The sequence below is a fragment of the Thalassophryne amazonica genome, chromosome 8, assembly GCF_902500255.1.
Source record: "Thalassophryne amazonica chromosome 8, fThaAma1.1, whole genome shotgun sequence".
NCBI lineage: Eukaryota > Metazoa > Chordata > Actinopteri > Batrachoidiformes > Batrachoididae > Thalassophryne > Thalassophryne amazonica.
Window position 1 is genome coordinate 10,116,046 of NC_047110.1, and position 17,992 is coordinate 10,134,037.

The following is a 17,992-nucleotide window of genomic DNA, read 5'->3' on the forward strand; positions in this document are numbered from 1 at the left end:
GTGTAAGGGAAATGCAATGTGGATAGAAATGTATCCAAACCACTTGGGGACCACTTGAGTACAGTATTTTATTACATTCATGAAATGTTTTTCATGCAACATGCAAATTACTGGACCTTATTCACATTTGTGAATATTAAGGGTTTCTTACCAAGTTCCAGGAGTGCAGTTGTAAACCTGTATTAGATACATGACATTTGAGGTGGACTACATGTTAAACATAGTTAGTTCATAAGAATGTTAAAATAATTTAAGTTAAAAACATTAGCATTAAATAGAGATAAGTAGTGTGATTCATTTGACTGAAGGTAATAATTAAAAATGTTAAAAAGCAGAAAGGTTTAATACATTTTTTAATGTGATTTAAAATCAGTGTACATATTTCATTGTATTTTTGAAGAATTGTAAAATTTGTAAAAATCAGATAGTGAATTGTGACTAGCTTACTAAGCTATGGCCACATGGACTTTTGTGACTTGTTAAGGCCATTTTGTTCTTACGTGGTCTGTCCATAAATTAATGGTCCTTTTTATTTTTTTAAAAAACTATATGGATTTCATTCATATGTTTTTACGTCAGACATGCTTGAACCCTCGTGCGCATGCGTGAGTTTTTCCACGCCTGTCGGTGACGTCATTCGCCTGTGAGCACGCCTTGTGGAAGGAGTGGTCCCGCCCCCTCGTCGGATTTTCATTGTCTGGTAATGGCGGAATGAAAAGGACTTTTTTTCCATCAGAATTTTTTCAGAAGTTGTTAGAGACTGGCACCTGGAAACCATTCGAAAAATTTATCTGGCTTTCAGTGAAAATTTTACAGGCTTCACAGAGAATAAGGACTTTAACTACAGGTTTAAGGACCCCTTTAAGGACGGTCGGTCTATCTCGGCTTTCAGTGCTTACCAGTCGAGTGAGTATAAAAGAACTTGTGGAGAGCTGGACATGTCCCAACTTGTCCTCTAACACTCCGAAACGGAGGTGTTCCTTTGTCTCGCTTCATCAGCGAATCGGTCTTGACGCGCGAAGCCTCCGCGCGGCTTTCCATGACAAACTCTCGTTAAAAGTGAAATCTGCCGGAAAATGGCTGATGTCCAGGTCTTGTGATAACCAGAGAAAGAACACACGACGGTCTCGTATCCACAGAGCCATCAGCTTAGAAATGATCCAGTGGTTTGTGCCGCAGCTCGCAGCGCGGCGCACCGACCGTCCTTAAAGGGGTCCTTAAACCTGTAGTTAAAGTCCTTATTCTCTGTGAAGCCCGTAAAATTTTCACTGAAAGCCAGATAAATTTTTCGAATGGTTTCCAGGTGCCAGTCTCTAACAGCTTCTGAAAAATTCTGATGGAAAAAAAGTCCTTTTCATTCCGCCATTTCCAGACAATGAAAATCCGACGAGGGGGCGGGACCACTCCTTCCACAAGGCGTGCTCACAGGCGAATGACGTCACCGACAGGCGTGGAAAAACTCACGCATGCGCACGAGGGTTCAAGCATGTCTGATGTAAAAACATATGAATGAAATCCATGTAGTTTTTGAAAAAAATAAAAAGGTACGATACTTTATGGACAGACCTCGTATTTAGATTACTGTTGTTGAATGTAAAAAAAAAAAACAGGAAGAAGAATCCTCACGGTGAAGTAAATGCAGCTAAACAAATGTTCTCTCTCTATTCTCATTTATCACAGTTAACATAGGCAAGCTGGTTACTTCACGCACATACTCATGCCCTCTGAACCCCAGAGGAGCAACACAAACACAGACATGGTTGAGGCACAGTTTACAGTTGCACAAGAATTTCTGAAAAACAGGCGCACAGGTGTGTGGAGAAAAGATTATGTTGTTTTGCCCCTGTCTTAAAGTAACCCTAATGATGTACTTGTTATTATTACACTGATTGCACAACTTTGTTTTTGTAGCCACTAACGACTGGGAGTGAAGCATGCTGGGGTCATTCTGAACTGGGAGTGAAGAGCTGGGGTTATTATGTTTTTGCAAGAGGAAATACCTTTTTGATGCCTGTTGATTAAAGGAATTATGTGCGCCAGAGAGTTTGAGATGGCCACTCACCCTCCCTTCGCGCACACACTAGAAAAGAGGGGGCAGAGCCATGCTCCGATAGAGTCTGCTGCGGGTTTCGTACGAACGCCCAGCCGGTTGACAAGCGCACTCTACCGAAAGGTGTTGGCTCTCCACCTTAAAGGCGTCATGGTAAGAGAGAAAGAGATATTTTATGCGCTGCAACCACTTGTGTTTGATGTAACTGCTTTTGTGGGGAATAAATATACGCCTGTTTGTTCTAGCAAAATGCAGTCTGTGTGATCATTTCTGTGTGCCGATCTGACCGAACCTTGTTTCAAAACAACAGGCCAGGACGAAGAGAAAATGACTATTTGGGGCATCAACTGCTATGTGCAAAATTCATTCTCCACGTTAAAGAACGTATTTACTGAGCACAGACGCATGCTGCACAGGCAACAAGCCCACCTCATCCAGCTTGCATTTGAAAATTACCTCAGTCAGAAATTCAAAGATGAATGGAAGGAGGTGCTGTTATGGAGGTCCCACTCATCAGGAAAGAGGCGACTGCAACGCTACAGAAGGTAAGAGCTGGTTATTTTATCATTTGTATTGTTGCTACTGTTTGTGCTTGTTAGCGATGTGGTTATTGATCATACGTTGTTAGACATGTTAGATCAGTGCCTCTGATATGTGGAGTCCCCCCCCCCCCCTACGTTTTAGCTTTGACATAATGCACCAATTTCGAAGATTTGCACGTTTACAGACACATGCCAAAAGACATCATGGGAAAATGAGCTTCCTGTCATCTGTTGTTGGTTGGTTTATTTATATGTAAAAACCAACACATAAGTTACTGTAATGTGTGTGCTGGTTTTTACAAATAAATTTGTATTTGTAAATATGTCATATATTTTCATTTGTAAAAAAAGGCAATTTGAAAACTGAAAATTCTATTTGCTAAGTGTGATTCAAGTCATGTCTCTACTGGTGGTTGGCTCTCACTGCGGTATTGTATCACTTCCTGTTCCGGAGCACAGCGGCGCTTTGCTGTATCTGTTAGCTGTTTAATCTGCGTAGTTAGATTGATCTAGATAACTAGATGACGATTTGTTTCACAGTGTAATCTTCACGTGCCTTAACTAAAGCACTCCCTCTGCTGAATCACCTCTAAATTATTTACACATTATTCACTTTGTGTGTTTTTAGGAATTCGCTAGCTTAGAGCAGCTACTATCTCTTAGCCGGTTTAGCATGGCGGCTTCTCCTGTTTCTCCCGCACTTTTCTGCTCTGGGTGTGAAATGTTTAGTTATTCCTCGGCCTCCTTTAGCAGTAATGGTACTTGTAATAAGTGTAGCTTATTCGTAGCTTTGGAGGCCAGGCTGGGCAAATTGGAGATTCGGCTCAGCACCTTGGAAAATCCTACTACTAGCCAGGCCCCTGTAGTTGGTGCGGACCAAGGTAGCTTAGCCGCCGTTAGCTGTCCACCAGCAAATCCCGAGCAGCCGGGAAAGCAGGCCGGCTGGGTGACTGTGAGGAGGAAACGTAGTCCTAAACAGAAGCCCTCTGTACACCACCAACCCGTTCACATCTCTAACCATTTTTCCCCACTCGGCGACACACCCGCTGGGGAACAAACTCTGGTTATTGGCGACTCTGAGAAATGTGAAGTTAGCGACACCAGCAACCATAGTCAGTTGTTTTCTGGGGGCCAGAGCAGACGACACTGAAGGAAATTTGAAACTGCTGGCTAAGGCTAAGCGTAAATTTGGTAAGATTGTAATTCACGTCGGCAGTAATGACACCCGGTTACGCCAATTGGAGGTCACTAAAATTAACATTGAATCGGTGTGTAACTTTGCAAAAACAATGTCGGACTCTGTAGGTTTTTTCTCTGGGCCCCTCCCCAATCGGACCGGGAGTGACATGTTTAGCTGCATGTTCTCCTTGAATTGCTGGCTGTCTGAGTGGTGTCCAAAAAACGAGGTGGGCTTCAGATAATTGGCAAAGCTTCTGGGGAAAACCTGGTCTTGTTAGGAGAGACGGCATCCATCCCACTTTGGATGGAGCAGCTCTCATTTCTAGAAATCTGGCCAATTTTATTAAACCCTCCAAACCGTGACTATCCAGGGTTGGGACCAGGAAGCAGAGTTGTAGTCTTACACACCTCTCTGCAGCTTCTCTCCCCCTGCCATCCCCCCAATACCCCATCCCCGTAGAGACGGTGCCTGCTCCCAGACCACCAACAACCAGTAAAAATCTATTTAAGCATAAAAATTCAAAAAGAAAAAATAATATAGCACCTTCAACTGCACCACAGACTAAAACAGTTAAATGTGGTTTATTAAACATTGGGTCTCTCTCTTCTAAGTCCCTGTTAGTAAATGATATAATAATTGATCAACATATTGATTTATTCTGCCTTACAGAAACCTGGTTACAGCAGGATGAATATGTTAGTTTAAATGAGTCAACACCCCCGAGTCACACTAACTGTCAGAATGCTTGTAGCACAGGCCGAGGGGGAGAATTGGCAGCAATCTTCCACTCCAGCTTATTAATTAATCAGAAACCCAGACAGAGCTTTAATTCATTTGAAAGCTTGACTCTTAGTCTTGTCCATCCAAATTAGAAGTCCCAAAAACCAGTTTTATTTGTTGTTATCTATCGTCCACCTGGTCGTTACTGTGAGTTTCTCTGTGAATTTTCAGACCTTTTGTCTGACTTAGTGCTTAACTCAGATAAGATAATTATAGTGGGCGATTTTAATATCCACATAGATGCTGAGAATGACAGCCTCAACAGTGCATTTAATCTATTATTAGACTTAATTGGCTTCGCTCAAAATGTAAATGAGTCCACCTACCACTTTAACCATACTTTAGATCTTGTTCTGACTTATGGTATGGAAATTGAAGACTTAACAGTATTCCCTGAAAACCCCCTTCTGTCTGATCATTTCTTAATAACATTTACATTTACTTTAATGGACTACCCAGCAGTGGGGAATAAGTTTCATTACAGTAGAAGTCTTTCTGAAAGCGCTGTAACTAGGTTTAAGGATATGATTCCTTCTTTGTTATGTTCTCCAATGCCATATACCAACACAGTGCAGAGTAGCTACCTAAACTCTGTAAGTGAGATAGATTATCTCGTCAGTAGTTTTACATCCTCATTGAGCACAACTTTGGATGCTGTAGCTCCTCTGAAAAAGAGAGCCTTAAATCAGAAGTGCCTGACTCTGTGGTATAACTCACAAACACGCAGCTTAAAGCAGATAACCTGTAAGCTGGAGAGGAAATGGCGTCTCACTAATTTAGAAGATCTTCACTTATCCTGGAAAAAGAGTCTGTTGCTCTATAAAAAAGCCCTCCGTAAAGCTAGGACATCTTACTACTCATCACTAATTGAAGAAAATAAGAACAACCCCAGGTTTCTTTTCAGCACTGTAGCCAGGCTGACAAAGAGTCAGAGCTCTGTTGAGCCGAGTATTCCTTTAACTTTAACTAGTAATGACTTCATGACTTTCTTTGCAAATAAAATTTTAACTATTAGAGAAAAAAATTACTCATAACCATCCCAAAGACATATCGTTATCTTTGGCTGCTTTCAGTAATGCTGGTATTTGTTTAGACTGTTTCTCTCCGATTGTGCTGTCTGAGTTATTTTCATTAGTTACTTCCTCCAAACCATCAACATGTCTATTAGACCCCATTCCTACCAGGCTGCTCAAGGAAGCCCTACCATTAATTAATGCTTCGATCTTAAATATGATCAATCTATCTTTATTAGTTGGCTATGTACCACAGGCTTTTAAGGTGGCAGTAATTAAACCATTACTTAAAAAGCCATCACTTGACCCAGCTATCTTAGCTAAATATATGCCAATCTCCAACCTTCCTTTTCTCTCAAAAATTCTTGAAAGGGTAGTTGTAAAACAGCTAACTGATCATCTGCAGAGGAATGGTCTATTTGAAGAGTTTCAGTCAGGTTTTAGAATTCATCATAGTACAGAAACAGCATTAGTGAAGGTTACAAATGATCTTCTTTTGGCCTCAGACTGTGGACTCATCTCTGTGCTTGTCCTGTTAGACCTCAGTGCTGCTTTTGATACTGTTGACCATAAAATTTTATTACAGAGATTAGAGCATGCCATAGGTATTAAAGGCACTGCAGTGGTTTGAATCATATTTATCTAATAGATTACAATTTGTTCATGTAAATGGGGAGTCTTCTTCACAGACTAAGGTTAATTATGGAGTTCCACAAGGTTCTGTGCTAGGACCGATTTTATTCACTTTATACATGCTTCCCTGAGGCAGTATTATTAGAAAGCATTGCTTAAATTTGCATTGTTATGCAGATGATACCCAGCTTTATCTATCCATGAAGCCAGAGGACACACACCAATTAGTTAAACTGCAGGAATGTCTTACAGACATAAAGACATGGATGACCTCTAATTTCCTGCTTTTAAATTCAGATAAAACTGAAGTTATTGTACTTGGCCCCACAAATCTTAGAAACATGGTGTCTAACCAGATCCTTACTCTGGATGGCATTACCCTGACCTCTAGTAGTACTGTGATTTTTGATCATGATATGTCCTTCAATGCGCATATTGAGCAAATATGTAGGACTGCTTTTTTGCATTTGCGCAATATCTCTAAAAGTAGAAAGGTCTTGTCTCAGAGTGATGCTGAAAAACTAATTCATGCATTTATTTCCTCTAGGCTGGACTATTGTAATTCATTATCATCAGGTTGTCAGGGGTGGTGGCCAAGTGGTTAATGCACTTTGTTTCAGTGCAGAAGGTTCCGGGTTCAAATCCCACCCCTGCCACATTTCTCCATGTAAGGTGGAGTTGCGTCAGGAAGGGCATCCGGCGTAAAACCTGTGCCAAATCAACTTGCAGATCCACCTTGGATTTGCTGTGGCGACCCCGAGTGCAAACAAGGGAGCAGCCGAAGGGACTTACTATTATCATCAGGTTGTCCTAAAAGTTCCCTGAAAAGCCTTCAGTTAATTCAAAATGCTGCAGCTAGAGTACTGATGGGGACTAGAAGGAGAGAGCATATTTCACCCATATTGGCCTCTCTTCATTGGCTTCCTGTTAATTCCAGAATAGAATTTAAAATTCTTCTTCTTACTTACAAGGTTTTGAATAATCAGGTCCCATCTTATCTTATCTTATCTTACCATATCACCCCAATAGAGCTCTTCGCCCTCAGACTGCAGGCTTACTTGTAATTCCTAGGGTTTTTAAGAGTAGAATGGGAGGCAGAGCCTTCAGCTTTCAGGCTCCTCTCCTCTGGAACCAGCTCCCAATTCGGATCAGGGAGACAGACACCCTCTCTACTTTTAAGATTAGGCTTAAAACTTTCCTATTTGCTAAAGCTTATAGTTAGGGCTGGATCAGGTGACCCTGAACCATCCCTTAGTTATCCTGCTATAGACATAGACTGCTGGGGGGTTCCCATGATGCACTGAGTGTTTCTTTCTCTTTTTGCTCTGTATGCACCACCAGTAGATGGCAGTGGGCATGGCAGTGTGTATCAACATTTCCTTTGCGCTCCCTGGCTGGGGTCCAGTGCAGGTGGACATACCTGGCACAAGCAGGACATCCTTGCAGGTTTTGCTGTGACCGATCCATATCAGAGTTCAATCAACCGCGATCAGATCATTTCAATGGCTGTTGTGATGCCATCAGAATATGTACTCAACAAAAATATAAACGCAACACTTTTGGTTTTGCTCCCATTTTGTATGAGATGAACTCAAAGATCTAAAACTTTTTCCACTTACACAATATCACCATTTCCCTCAAATATTGTTCACAAACCAGTCTAAATCTGTGATAGTGAGCACTTCTCCTTTGCTGAGATAATCCATCCCACCTCACAGGTGTGCCATATCAAGATGCTGATTAGACACCATGATTAGTGCACAGGTGTGCCTTAGACTGCCCACAATAAAAGGCCACTCTGAAAGGTGCAGTTTTATCACACAGCACAATGCCACAGATGTTGCAAGATTTGAGGGAGCGTGCAATTGGCATGCTGACAGCAGGAATGTCAACCAGAGCTGTTGCTCGTGTATTGAATGTTCATTTCTCTACCATAAGCCGTCTCCAAAGGCGTTTCAGAGAATTTGGCAGTACATCCAACCAGCCTCACAACCGCAGACCACGTGTAACCACACCAGCCCAGGACCTCCACATCCAGCATGTTCACCTCCAAGATCGTCTGAGACCAGCGACTCGGACAGCTGCTGAAACAATCGGTTTGCATAACCAAAGAATTTCTGCACAAACTGTCAGAAACCGTATCAGGGAAGCTCATCTGCATGCTCGTTGTCCTCATCGGGGTCTCGACCTGACTCCAGTTCGTCGTCGTAACCGACTTGAGTGGGCAAATGCTCACATTCGCTGGCGTTTGGCATGTTGCAGAGGTGTTCTCTTCACAGATGATGCGAAGGAGATGTGTTGCACTGCATGAGGCATATGGTGGTCACACCAGATACTGACTGGTATTCCCCCCCAGTAAAACAAAACCGCACCTTTCAGAGTGGCCTTTTATTGTGGGCAGTCTAAGGCACACCTGTGCACTAATCATGGTGTCTAATCAGCATCTTGATATGGCACACCTGTGAGGTGGGATGGATTATCTCAGCAAAGGAGAAGTGCTCACTATCACAGATTTCGACTGGTTTGTGAACAATATTTGAGGGAAATGGTGATATTGTATACGTGGAAAAAGTTTTAGATCTTTGAGTTCATCTCATACAAAATGGGAGCAAAACCAAAAGTGTTGCGTTTATATTTTTGTTGAGTATAGATTGTGATCAGATGGCACACAAACTGCACATAGATAAGATGTGCGTCCCATCTCAACGGTGCCAAGAGTGTTTTGAACATGTCTGTCAGTCTTCAGACTGCACCTCCACACTTCCCAGCTGTGGGTGGATGTGGCATTCTGACGTGATTCGGCTTCAATCGGCCTATGTGTGATGGGGGTCTAAACAAAGACATTTTAAAGCTTTTTTTCTTTGAAACTCGGTGCTGCTCTGTGAGTGTCCTCATTAAAAACAGCTGAAGACCTGTGACACATTAATAAATACCAACGCTCTTCTCTCACCCAAATGTGCCTAAAGTCTCTTTCTGAGGACAACATGACAAAAAAACGCAAATAAAACTTTCTTACCCCCCAAAACATCACTAAATTAAAGGTCCAATTTTGAAGGCATTTTTGCATACTACTACTACTACTACTACTACTACTACTATAAAAATCATCATCATCATGCTGTTGTTCATTCGGCTGCCCCCCTTTTTGTTTGGGGTTGCCACAGTGGATACAACCAGATAATCATAATAGCAACTTCAACAACTAAAATCTTTAGAAAGAAGTGAAATGTTAGAAAAAATGGTAGAAAGAATTTAATTGTTACATTTACAAACAGTCATCACTCATCTTCAACTGCTTATCCGGATAAGGTCATGGGGGTAACAGCTCTAGCAGGAGACCCCAGACTTCCCTCTCCCTTGCCACATTGACCACCTCTGACTGGGGTATCCCAAGGTGTTCCCAAGCCGGTGTGGAGATATAATCTCTTCATCTAGTCCTGGGTCTTCTCCGAGGTCTCCTCCCAGATGGACGTGCCTGGAACACCTCCCTAGGAAGGCGCCCAGGAGGCATCATTACCAGATGCCTGAACCACCTCAGCTGGTTCCTTTCAACACAAAGGAGCAGCGACTCTACTTTGAACTCCCCACAGATGACTGAACGTCTCACCCTATCTCTAAGGGAGACACCAGCTACCCTCCTAAGGAAGCCCATTTCGGCTGTTTGTACCCACAATCTAGTTCTTTCAGTCATGACCCAACCCCCATGACCAGCTTGCTAAGTTACAGTGTTGTCAACAGTTAAATATGACGTCAAGAAAGACTGACTTTATTTCATGTTTTACAAAAACGTTTGTTTGTTTTTTTTGTGGTCAGTACTGGCATCCTGTTCCATATGCTGTTTGCAACATGTGGATGTTTCTCAATGTATCTTTCTGGGCCTCACTGAAAAAGGGACACATCACATTTATAACACTTTGAAAATGATTATATAAGTAAATCATCTTTATAACAGCATGCTAAGAACTAAAATAATACTTGAAGCAAAAGCAAATGTAATCATAAATATAACATACCTTTAATTTGGTACACACAATACACAACTCAAAACCATTCAAACATATATTTCAAAAAGTATTTAAACATTTAGATATCATGTAATTAACCTGAGCTATTGATTACGTGTTTAATAAGCATTGATAAATATTGATCACTATGAGCATATGAGTAATATATTCTTCAACAGCAACAAGCTCTATTAATATATAAACGATCACTTCCAAACATTAGAACATAATATATTCTTGGCTCAATAAAAGATAAAGAATAGGATGATTCTGAATGGGGGGAAAAAAGCACAAATGGTTAATGCATATTTAAGCACATTTAGGATATACAAGGTCTATTAGAAAAGAAATCGACAGTTTTATTTAAAAAAAAAAAAAACCATATGGATTTGAATCACGTGTGATTACATCAGCCAAACTTGAACCCTCGTGTTCATGCGTGAGTTTTTTCACGCCTGTCGGTGACGTCATTCGCCTGTGAGCACGCCTTGTGGATGGAGTGGTCCAGCCCCCTCGTCGGATTTTCATTGTCTGAGAAGTTGCTGAGAGACTGGCGCTGTGCTTGATCAAACTTTTTTCAACAACTGTGAGGCACATCCGAGTGGACACCACTCGAGAAATTCAGCTGGTTTTCTGTGAAAATTTTAACGGCTGATGAGAGATTTTGGATTGTTTCTATTGCTGTAAGGACTTCCCACGGAGCGGGATGTCGCGCAGCGCTCCGAGGCGACGTCGTCATCCTGTTTCAAGCTGAAAACCTCCAAATTTAAGCCTCTGTAGACCCAGGACGTCGTGAGAGAACAGAGAACTTTCAGAAGAGGTCAGAATCAGCAGTTTATCCAGACATTCCACTGTTAAAGGAGACTTTTTTAATGAAAGACGTGCGGACGGATTGGTGCGTCAGCTCGCAGCCGGCGCGGTGCGCCCGCCACAGGAAAAACAACTCCGTGTTGATTACCATTTGTAAAATCCAGGCGGCTTTTGGTGGCTTTCAGTTGAGTGAGTATCTGAGAAATTGTTTAACAGCAGGGCATGTTCCAAATGGTCCTTAAGGCTTCCAACGGAGGTGTTTTTCCTGTGGCGGGCGCGCCGCGCAGGCTGCGAGCCAACGTGCCAATCCGTCCGCACGTCTTTCATTAAAAAAAATCTCCTTTAACAGTGGAATGTCCGGATAAACTGCTGATTCCAACTTCTTCTGAAAGTTCTCTGTTCTCTCACGACGTCCTGGGTCAACAGAGGCTTAAATTTGGAGGTTTTCAGCTCGAAACAGGATGACGACGTCGCCTCGGAGCACTGTGCGACGTCCCGCTCCGTGGGAAGTTCTTACAGCGATAGAAACAATCCAAAATCTCTCATCAGCCGTTAAAATTTTCACAGAAAACCAGCTGAATTTCTCGAATGGTGTCCACTCGGATGTGCCTCACAGTTTTTGAAAAAATTTTGATCAAGCACAGCGCCAGTCTCTCAGCAACTTCTCAGACAAAGGAATTCCGACGAGGGGGCTGGACCACTCCTTCCACAAGGTGTGCTCACAGGCGAATGACACCACCGACAGGCGTGAAAAAACTCTCGCATGCCCACGAGGGTTCAAGCTTGGCGGATGTAATCACACATGATTCAAATCCATATGGTTTTTTTAAAAAATAATAAGGTCGGATACTTTTCTAACAGACCTCGTATTCCTTCAGTAGTAGTAGTATAGTGTCTGCAAAGGGATTTACACAGTTATTACTTGAAAAGCAGCTCACCATGACAATAAATCTGTATTTCACAGAATTATGTAAACTTTGCAGTTAATCCAGACTTCCCTAACTGAACTGTTCCATGTTGGATCCTGGATCAGCTGTGGTCTGCCTCACCACTAGACTCTGCATCGATACCGAAACTTCAGTGATTAGAAAATCAGAAGTGCACTGGTTAGGAACACTCACGGCGGCCTGGCAGGGTGGAACGGGGCACAGTGATACACCTCCACATTTTTACATTGACTGACTCCAAATAAAAACTCATAATATGGCTGCTGTACATTTTGCTGTGCTCAGTCACAGTTTGAGACTCATTCCAAACTGTGACTGAGCACAGTTTGGGAATGAGCGATTGAATTCTGTCTTCTCTCTCAGCATTTGTTTCTCTTGTCTCGGTAAAGTGATGAATTGCTTCAGGACTTTCCCTCCCCTCTGACTGATGTGATTTTATTTGTGTACTGTTTGACTCATATGTGATAAGAAATACTGCAGCAGTGTTTTTTCAGACCCAACTGATAGCAGTGAGACGGGTGAAAAGTGCCACTATCAGGTCCTTACAGCAAACACGCAGCCGGCGCTTTGCAGGAGAAAAGCGTGTGCTGAACAGGAACAGAACTCCTCAAATATGTGACATGTGGACCAGGAAACATGCGGACCGACCAATGGCTTCTGCTGCCCCCTGTAAGCTTCCAGTAAAATGATCAGACCGGCAGTTTATAGGGAAGACAGACATTTCTCACACTGCTTTAAAGTGTGCAATGTACAATAGTGTTCAGAATAATAGTAGTGCTATGTGACTAAAAAGATTAATCCAGGTTTTGAGTATATTTCTTATTGTTACATGGGAAACAAGGTACCAGTAGATTCTCACACATCCAACAAGACCAAGCATTCACAGACATCCCAAGTTCCAAAACCTCATTTCAGGGAGATGCTTATTGACCCCCACCCCCCCGAACCACCCAACCCCACAACCAACCCCCACCATGCCCCATACATACACACTTTAAGGCCAACAACTTTTTATTAACTACCAGTAATTTCTTAAAAACAAAACAGTACAGTATTGGTCTGTATACATTTCAATTGTATGTCCATGTCCTTTCTATCTTCCAGCCTGCAGAGAACACCTGTCATGCTTTCTATTTTTCCTGGGACTTTTTCAAGTTCTCATTGTATGTACATGCTGCTTGCTTTGCAGATTTGAGCAATTTTCCTGACACTTCAAGGTCATAGCACTCAACATCATTGAATTTGTTAATCTTACAGGACATCAGGTTCACAAGAGTTTGGTGAGACATCTGACACCTGAATTCTGTTTTGATATGACGCACCAAACTGAATGCTCTCTCCACATCACAATTGGAATTGGGCAGAACCAGCAACAGCTTCATTAGTTGGAAGAGCTCTTTGAATCTGACCTGACCTGTGCTAACTGATTTGACTTTTGATAGCTTCCCCCAGAACTCATCAATTGACAAATTCCTGTAATTTGGAATGACTTTCTCCAAATTGGTTGAGGTATAATCCAGCACCTCTAAGTGTAGCTGTTCCTTCGCATCTGCTTTCACAACATTGGGGAATCTCTCTGCCAAAGTCAAAATCTGCTCTGGTGTCACATCATCTTGGCCCTCTGGATTAACAACTGACATATTTGTCAAGATTTGGTCTCTCACTGGGAACTTTTCCTTTACTTTTTGGAAGCTCCTGACATAGAATGATCTTGCATCTTTGAAGAATTGCTTTGTCTTGTCAGAAGGGATTTCTTCCTCACTTACTAAGTGTCTCCTTGTCAAGAACCCAACAAAAAGGTTTTCATCTGCACAGTGGACTTCAGGGTTGCTCACATCTATCTCCAGCACATTCTGCTCTCTCAACACCTTTGGCACTATGAATCTGCTTCCGATGTCATGCAGGAGCTCTTCAACGCTGTCATTTAATTTGAAGAGAACGGGTGCCTTGTTTTGAAAAATCAAATTCAATTTATCAAAAGACTGTGTCGCATTGTGGAGAAAGCAAGTGTAGATTTTCATCATGGGGTCTGTCAGCCTCTTCTCAATATCACAGGACTTCTGATTTTCACTGTGTGATTCAAAGTAAGAACTAAAAGCAGGCCATTGGTTTAGCAGATGGTCCAAGCTTTTTCCCAAAGAAAGCCATCGTGTAGGGCAATGCTTCTGTACTCTCTGCTGGGCTACATTACAGAACTCCTGAAACTCTTTCAGTTCCTCTCTTCTTTTTGAACTTTTCTCAAAGTAGTAGTAAATGTCAATTATCAATTCTTCGGGTGCCATTGAGAGCTCTTTTGCAGCAGTTTTGGCACATATGTTAACCAAGTGACTAGGACAGCCAACATTGTATATGTGAGGGGCCTGTGCTTTCACTCTTGACAAGACAGAGTTGTTTTTGCCAATCATGACATTGCAATTGTCACTGCTGAATCCTATGCAGTTGGACCATTCAATGCCCTTCTCTTCCATGGATGATGCGATGCAGTTGAATATATTTTCAGCTTTGGCATCATTGCATACTGGCATATCAATACATCAAACTGCCACCTTATCCTGTGCTTCGCTGTAGTACCTGGCTAAAATAACACATTCTTTCTCACACATGATGTCATTGCTTTCATCAATCGGAGGTCACTAAAATTAACATTAAATCGGTGTGTAACTTTGCAAAAACAATGTCGGACTCTGTAGTTTTCTCTGGGCCCCTCCCCAATCAGACCGGGAGTGACATGTTTAGCCGCATGTTCTCCTTGAATTGCTGGCTGTCTGAGTGGTGTCCAAAAAATGAGGTGGGCTTCATAGATAATTGGCAAAGCTTCTGGGGAAAACCTGGTCTTGTTAGGAGAGACGGCATCCATCCCACTTTGGATGGAGCAGCTCTCATTTCTAGAAATCTGGCTAATTTTCTTAAATCCTCCAAACCGTGACTATCCAGGGTTGGGACCAGGAAGCAGAGTTGTAGTCTTACACACCTCTCTGCAGCTTCTCTCCCCCTGCCATCCCCTCATTACCCCATCCCCGTAGAGACGGTGCCTGCTCCCAGACTACCAATAACCAGCAAAAATCTATTTAAGCATAAAAATTCAAAAAGAAAAAATAATATAGCACCTTCAACTGCACCACAGACTAAAACAGTTAAATGTGGTCTATTAAACATTAGGTCTCTCTCTTCTAAGTCCCTGTTGGTAAATGATATAATAATTGATCAACATATTGATTTATTCTGCCTAACAGAAACCTGGTTACAGCAGGATGAATATGTTAGTTTAAATGAGTCAACACCCCCGAGTCACACTAACTGTCAGAACGCTCGTAGCACGGGCCGGGGCGGTGGATTAGCAGCAATCTTCCATTCCAGCTTATTAATTAATCAAAAACCCAGACAGAGCTTTAATTCATTTGAAAGCTTGTCTCTTAGTCTTGTCCATCCAAATTGGAAGTCCCAAAAACCAGTTTATTTGTTATTATCTATCGTCCACCTGGTCGTTACTGTGAGTTTCTCTGTGAATTTTCAGACCTTTTGTCTGACTTAGTGCTTAGCTCAGATAAGATAATTATAGTGGGCGATTTTAACATCCACACAGATGCTGAGAATGACAGCCTCAACACTGCATTTAATCTATTATTAGACTCTATTGGCTTTGCTCAAAAAGTAAATGAGTCCACCCACCACTTTAATCATATCTTAGATCTTGTTCTGACTTATGGTATGGAAATAGAAGACTTAACAGTATTCCCTGAAAACTCCCTTCTGTCTGATCATTTTTTAATAACATTTACATTTACTCTGATGGACTACCCAGCAGTAGGGAATAAGTTTCATTACACTAGAAGTCTTTCAGAAAGCGCTGTAACTAGGTTTAAGGATATGATTCCTTCTTTATGTTCTCTAATGCCATATAACAACACAGTGCAGAGTAGCTACCTAAACTCTGTAAGGGAGATAGAGTATCTCGTCAATAGTTTTACATCCTCATTGAAGACAACTTTGGATGCTGTAGCTCCTCTGAAAAAGAGAGCTTTAAATCAGAAGTGTCTGACTCCATGGTATAACTCTCAAACTCGTAGCTTAAAGCAGATAACCCGTAAGTTGGAGAGGAAATGGCGTCTCACTAATTTAGAAGATCTTCACTTAGCCTGGAAAAAGCGTCTGTTGCTCTATAAAAAAGCCCTCTGTAAAGCTAGGACATCTTTCTACTCATCACTAATTGAAGAAAATAAGAACAACCCCAGGTTTCTTTTCAGCACTGTAGCCAGGCTGACAAAGAGTCAGAGCTCTATTGAGCTGAGTATTCCATTAACTTTAACTAGTAATGACTTCATGACTTTCTTTGCTAACAAAATTTTAACTATTAGAGAAAAAATTGCTCATAACCATCCCAGGGACGTGTCGTTATCTTTGGCTGCTTTCAGTGATGCCGGTGTTTGGTTGGACTCTTTCTCTCCGATTGTTCTGAGTTATTTTCATTAGTTACTTCATCCAAACCATCAACATGTTTATTAGACCCCATTCCTACCAGGCTGCTCAAGGAAGCCCTACCATTATTTAATGCTTCGATCTTAAATATGATCAATCTATCGTTGTTAGTTGGCTATGTACCACAGGCTTTTAAGGTGGCAGTAATTAAACCATTACTTAAAAAGCCATCACTTGACCCAGCTATCTTAGCTAATTATAGGCCAATCTCCAACCTTCCTTTTCTCTCAAAAATTCTTGAAAGGGTAGTTGTAAAACAGCTAACTGATCAAACTGCAGAGGAATGGTCTATTTGAAGAGTTTCAGTCAGGTTTTAGAATTCATCATAGTACAGAAACAGCATTAGTGAAGGTTACAAATGATCTTCTTATGGCCTCGGACAGTGGACTCATCTCTGTGCTTGTTCTGTTAGACCTCAGTGCTGCTTTTGATACTGTTGACCATAAAATTTTATTACAGAGATTAGAGCATGCCATAGGTATTAAGGCACTGCGCTGCGGTGGTTTGAATCATATTTGTCTAATAGATTACAATTTGTTCATGTAAATGGGGAATCTTCTTCACAGACTAAAGTTAATTATGGAGTTCCACAAGGTTCTGTGCTAGGACCAATTTTATTCACTTTATATATGCTTCCCTTAGGCAGTATTATTAGACGGTATTGCTTAAATTTCATTGTTACGCAGATGATACCCAGCTTTATCTATCCATGAAGCCAGAGGACACACACCAATTAGCTAAACTGCAGGATTGTCTTACAGACATAAGACATGGATGACCTCTAATTTCCTGCTTTTAAACTCAGATAAAACTGAAGTTATTGTACTTGGCCCCACAAATCTTAGAAACATGGTGTCTAACCAGATCCTTACTCTGGATGGCATTACCCTGACCTCTAGTAATACTGTGAGAAATCTTGGAGTCATTTTTGATCAGGATATGTCATTCAAAGCGCATATTAAACAAATATGTAGGACTGCTTTTTTGCATTTACGCAATATCTCTAAAATCAGAAAGGTCTTGTCTCAGAGTGATGCTGAAAAACTAATTCATGCATTTATTTCCTCTAGGCTGGACTATTGTAATTCATTATTATCAGGTTGTCCTAAAAGTTCCCTAAAAGCCTTCAGTTAATTCAAAATGCTGCAGCTAGAGTGCTGACGGGGACTAGAAGGAGAGAGCATATCTCACCCATATTGGCCTCTCTTCATTGGCTTCCTGTTAATTCTAGAACAGAATTTAAAATTCTTCTTCTTACTTATAAGGTTTTGAATAATCAGGTCCCATCTTATCTTAGGGACCTCGTAGTACCATATCACCCCAATAGAGCGCTTCGCTCTCAGACTGCAGGCTTACTTGTAGTTCCTAGGGTTTGTAAGAGTAGAATGGGAGGCAGAGCCTTCAGCTTTCAGGCTCCTCTCCTGTGGAACCAGCTCCCAATTCAGATCAGGGAGACAGACACCCTCTCTACTTTTAAGATTAGGCTTAAAACTTTCCTTTTTGCTAAAGCTTATAGTTAGGGCTGGATCAGGTGACCCTGAACCATCCCTTAGTTAT

The 17,992-nt window shown here is 41.7% G+C and overlaps 1 long non-coding RNA gene across 1 annotated transcript in view; it reads left to right on the forward strand.

Moving 5' to 3' along the window:
- The first annotated feature begins 2,148 nt into the window (after positions 1 to 2,148).
- Positions 2,149 to 17,992, forward strand: part of LOC117515021 — a 31,524-nt gene continuing 15,680 nt past the window's right edge. The window contains exons 1-2 of the long non-coding RNA XR_004561996.1: positions 2,149 to 2,203; positions 2,361 to 2,595. This is a non-coding gene — a long non-coding RNA (uncharacterized LOC117515021). The remainder of the gene's footprint in view (positions 2,204 to 2,360; positions 2,596 to 17,992) is intronic.